Raw genomic sequence first — 6,000 nt, forward strand, 5'->3', positions numbered from 1 at the left:
TCCAGTGTCATAGAAACGGGAAATTTGACACGAGCATTGATTATGTCATAAATAGGAAAAGTTAATAGGTCCCAACTCCATTATTCAATTCTAGCGTAAAAGAATTGGCGTTGAAATTTTACGTGCGGATTGTAATTTTTTTACTTTCCGGTGTCATAGAAACGGGAAATTTGGCACAAGCATTGTTTATGTCATAAATAGTATAAGCTAATGGGTCCCAACTCCATTATTTAATTCTATGCGCAAAAGAATTAGCGTCCAAATTTTACGTACGGAATCTAATTTTCTCACTTTTCGGTGTCATAGAAACTGGAAATTTGGTAAGAGCATTGATTATGTCATAAATAGGAAAGCTAATGGGTCCTAACTCCATTATTCAATTCTATGCGCAAAAGAATTAGCGTCCAAATTTTACGTACATAATCTAAATCTCTCACTTCCCAATGTCATAGAAACATGAAATTTGGCACAAGCATTGATTGTGTCATATATATGAAAAGTTAATAGGTCCCAACTCGATTATTCAATTCTAAGCGCAAAAGAATTAGTGTCCAAATTTTATGTACGTAATCTAATTCTCTCACTTCCTGATGTCATTTTATATAAAGGAAACATCGCATGGTTGCCTCAACGTGGTGTTTCCTGGGTAACGCAGAGAAGTATGCAAAATGGTGAACATATGTTTTTCCTCGGTATCTCTAAAGTAACCACGACTTCATAAGACTTTCCGTGTGAACACCACATAAACACTAGTACCAAATTAACTCGGGCGAAGCCAGGTATATCAGCTAATCTATGTATATAAAGAAGAAAGCCCTCACTGACTCACTGACTGACTGATTCGCCAAAAGTTCTCCAACTTTCCGATGTTGTAGAAACATGAATTTTGACACAAGCATAGATTATCTCCAAAATAGAAAAAGTAATTGGTTCCCAACTCGATTATTCAATTGTAGCGCAAAAGAATTGGCATCGAAATTTTATGTACATAATCTAAATCTCTTACTTCCCAATGTCATAGAAACTTAAAATTTGGCACGAGCATTGAATATGTCATAAATGTCAAGAAAAGCTAATAGGTCCCAACTTGATTATTCAATTCTATGCGCAAAAGAATTAGCGTCCAAATTTTACGTACGGAATGTAATTCTCTCACTTTCCGGTGTTAAAGAAACGTGAAATTTGGCACGAGCATTGGTTATGTCATAAATAGGAAAAGCTAATGGGTCCCAACTCAATTATTTAATTCTATGCGCAAACGAATTAGCATCCAAATTTTACATACGGAATCTAATTTTCTCACTTTCCGGTGTCATAGAAACGTGAAATTTGGCACGAGCATTGATTATGTCATAAATAGGAAAAGCTAGTGGGTCCCAACTCGATTATTCAATTATATACGCAAAAGAATTAGCGCCCAAATTTTACGTACATAATCTAAATCTCTCACTTCCCAAAGTCATAGAAACATGAAATTTGCCATAAGCATTCAATATGTCATAAATAGGAAAAGTTAATGGGTCCCAACTCGATTATTCAATTCTAGCACAAAAGAACTAGCGTCCAAATTTTACGTACAGAATCTAATTCTCTCACTTCTTGGTGTCATAGAAACATGAAATTTGGAACGGGAATTGATTATGTCATAAATAGGAAAGGTAATGGGTCCCACCTCGATTGTTCAATTGTAAGCGCAAAAGAATTAGCATCCACATTTTACGTACGAAATCTAATTCTCTCACTTCCCGATGTTATAGAAACTTGAAATTTGGCACAGGCATTGATTATGTCATAAATAGGAAAAATTAATGGGTCCCCACTCGATTATTCAATTCTAAGTGCAAAAGAATTAGCGTCCAAATTTTACGTATGGAATCTAATTCTCTCACTTCCTGATGTCATTTTATAGAAAGGAAACATCGCATGGTTAGCTCCCCGTGGTGTTTCCTGGGTAGCGCAGAGAACTATGCAAAATGGTGAACATATGTTTTTCTGGTATCTCTAAAGTAACCATGACTTCATAAGATTTTCCGTGTGAACACCAGATAAATACCAGTACCAAATTAACTCGGGCGAAGCCAGGTATATCAGCTAGTTGTAGATATAATCTATATACAGGGCATTGTACATGTAATCTGTATACAGGGCATTGTACATATAATCTGTATACAGGTGCATTGTACATATAATCTGTATAAAGGGCATTGTAGATATAATCTGTATACGGGGCATTGTAGATATGATCTGTATACGGGTCATTGTACATATGATCTGTATACAGGGCATTGTACGTATTATCTGTATACAGGGCATTGTACATATTATCTGTATACAGGGCATTGTACATATAATCTGTATACGGGGCATTGTACATATGATCTGTATACAGGGCATTGTACGTATTATCCGTATACAGGGCTTTGTACATATAATCTGTATACAGTGGCATTGTAGATATAATCTGTATACAGGGGCATTGTACATATAATCTGTATACAGGGGCATTGCACATATAATCTGTATACAGGTGTGTTGTAGATATAATCTGTATACAGGGGCATTGTGCATATAATCTATATATGGGTGCATTGTACATATAATCTGTATACAGGTGCATTGTACATATAATCTGTATACAGGTGCATTGTACATATAATCTGCATACAGGGGCATTGTACATTTAATCTGTATACAGGTGTGTTGTAGATATAATCTGTATACAGGGGCAGTGTGCATATAATCTGTATACAGGGGCATTGTACATATTAATATACAGGTGCATTGTGCATATAATCTGTATATAGGGGCATTGTAGATATAATCTGTATACAGGGGCATTGTAGATATAATCTGTATACCGGGCATTGTACATATAATCTGTATACGGGGCATTGTACATATAATTTGTATACAGGTGAATTGTAGATATAATCTGTATACGGGGCATTGTACATATAATCTGTATACGGGGCATTGTACATATAATCTGTATACAGGTGCATTGTGCATATAATCTGTATATAGATGCATTGTGCATATAATCTGTATTCAGGTGCGTTGTATATATAATCTGTATTCAGGTGCGTTGTATATATAATCTGTATACAAGGGCATTGTATATATAATCTGTATACAAGGGCATTGTATATATAATCTGTATACAAGGGCATTGCATATATAATCTGTATACAAGGGCATTGTATATATAATCTGTATACAGGGGCATTGTATATATAATCTGTATACAGGGGCATTGTATATATAATCTGTATACAGGTGCATTGTGCATATAATCTGTATACAGGTGCATTGTACATATAATCTGTATACGGTGCATTGTACATATAATCTATATACAGGTGCATTGTGCATATAATCTGTATACGGGGAATTGTACATCTGTATACGGTGCATTGTACATATAATCTGTATACAGGTGCATTGTACATATAATCTGTATACGGTGCATTGTACATATAATCTGTATACAGGTGCATTGTGCATATAATCTGTATACAGGTGCATTGTGCATATAATCTGTATATAGATGCATTGTACATATAATCTGTATGCAGGGGCATTGTAATATAATCTGTATACAGGGGCATTGTACATATAATCTGTATACAGGGGCATTGTACATATAATCTGTATACAGGGGCATTGTACATATAATCTGTATACGGGGCATTCTACATATGATCTGTACATGGTTGAATTGTACAGGTTTTTGTTCAACTCTAATTGCACACAAATTCTAGAAGCACAGTGAAAAATTAACGCAAACTCCAATTTTTAAGTGTCACAAAAAGTGCCCACTAGGCATATAGAACAATGTTTGCATTGCACATGTGTTGCTTGGAGTCTCAACTTCCTAAAGATGTTTCATAGACATAAACATGGTAAAAAAAAATAAAATTAAAAAACGTAGAGAATTGTTTGCGCTTCTGGGACCTGGCTGTGTCCTACTTCAAGTCAAGCACACCCTGGGCTACCTCCTGCCAGTAGGTGTCCTTCCACAGGCTCTCCTTGCAGTCGGCGCAGGTGGTGTCCCATAGGGCCAGTCTCTGCTTAACCATAATGATCGTCATCTCTATATCTACTCCACGTGGCAGGTTTTCAAACTGAATTTCTCTAAGGCTGGGTTCACACGGGGCGGATTTGCCGCTGAATTCTCGTGCGGAATTTCGCTGCAGTAAATCCGCCTGCAGCCGCTAATCCTGAGATTGCCAGCCATGTGGACGAGATTTGTCATCTTTTTTTTTTTCCGTTGCGGTCTCGCTCCTCTCTATGGAAGGGCCAGCCGCAATGGAAAAGCATGCGGTGAAGCCCGTCATTCATTCGGGGAGAACTGCCTGTGATTGGCTGAGCACCTCCCCCACCCCTCCAAATGAAATAAAAGTTAAACAATGCAGTACATGTATCCGAAAATGCTGTCATTAAAACATACAAGCTCTAATATGGCTATATTGAAGAAAAAAATATTTTAAAAAGTTATGTTTCTTGAAAGGCAACTATGAAGAATATTGCCTGGCCATTAAAGTGCAAAATAGGTTGTTCACTAAAGGATTAAACTTTTAGGCACAGAATTGTATCTCAGTGTTTATTGTGAATTTGGTAACATTTTGCAAATAATTTTATGTTTGTATTCATTTGGTAACTTAATGGATCAACTTCATAGTTTTCTTATTTCATATGAAATTCGGCATTTATTATGTATACAATTCTGTACAAAGGTTTTAGGCAGTTGTGGAAAAATGCTGCAAAGGTGAGAAAAATCACACGATTTTTACGTGATGTGAGAGTCAGTAAAAAGCAGATTATGAAACCAATGATTTCCAATTCTTACCGTCCCATCTGTGACAAAACAATTGCAGCATGTTCTATCTTTCTACGATCTACGATTTTTTATTTTTTTTTATCTCCCATGTTGCCCTATGGAGCCTCCTTTTTATTGCATTGTAACGCAGCAAACTTGCATTGTGATGCAATGCGATTTTAATGATTGCGATTTGTTAAAAAAAAAAACCCTGATTTTAATTCTTGGGTGGCAGCAATGTGATGCAAGATTTTTAAAAACAACATCGCTGACACTCAAAAATCGTGGCAGAATCGCGATTGCCCATGTAAAGGCCCATTTAGACACTATCGTTCAAAATACGCTCAAAGGCAATCTTTTGAGCGATAATCGTGTGCATTTACATGGCAAGATGATCGCTCAAAATTCGCTCAAACAGCAGTTTGAGTGACAGTTTTGAGCGTTCACTTTGCATAAGCTCTTAAGTAGCTAATTAGCTACTTAAGAGCTTAGTGTGTAAATGAAGGCTGGAGTGCTGTCTTCTGTATACAGCTGCTGTGTTCACGGAGCGTTCAGCTGGTATCCCACTATGCGTTCCTAGCAGGGTATACAGAACAAAGCTGGAGTGCTGTCTTCTGCATACTTCTGCTGTGTTCTCCGAACGGGATACTAGCTGAAACAATAGTATCAGCGGTCTACCGCTGAGAACTCAGCGCATGGTCTTGATAAGACTCATGGTTGTCTTTCAGCTAGCTGAAAGACAACGATGAGCGAATCGTTATTGAATGGCCGTACGTTAGACACAATGATTATCGCTCAAAAGATGGCTTTTGAGTGAATTTTGAGTGATAATCGTTGTGTCTAAACAGAACTTAAGGGTGCATTCACATGGGCAACAGCGAGTGATGTCCAAGATTCTTGGGCATGACTCCTATTGCACAGAACACTGACACCCCACCCATGTGCAGTGCGATGTGCAGGAGTTGGCATATCTGCATGTTCCATTGTCGTACGAGACTCACACAAAAATAGAAGATGCTGTGATTTTTCCATCTCACAGCACCGCTGCAACAGAAAAATCACCCTGTAAAAACACCCTTTGGAAATAATAGGTTGTATCTTTGTGCAAGTTTTGTACGTTTTGCAAGGCACAAAATTTGTGCGATATTCTCGCCCATGTGAATGCACCCTAAGGCCTTAGT

This window comes from Eleutherodactylus coqui, chromosome 7, assembly GCF_035609145.1.
Source record: "Eleutherodactylus coqui strain aEleCoq1 chromosome 7, aEleCoq1.hap1, whole genome shotgun sequence".
NCBI classification, from domain to species: domain Eukaryota; kingdom Metazoa; phylum Chordata; class Amphibia; order Anura; family Eleutherodactylidae; genus Eleutherodactylus; species Eleutherodactylus coqui.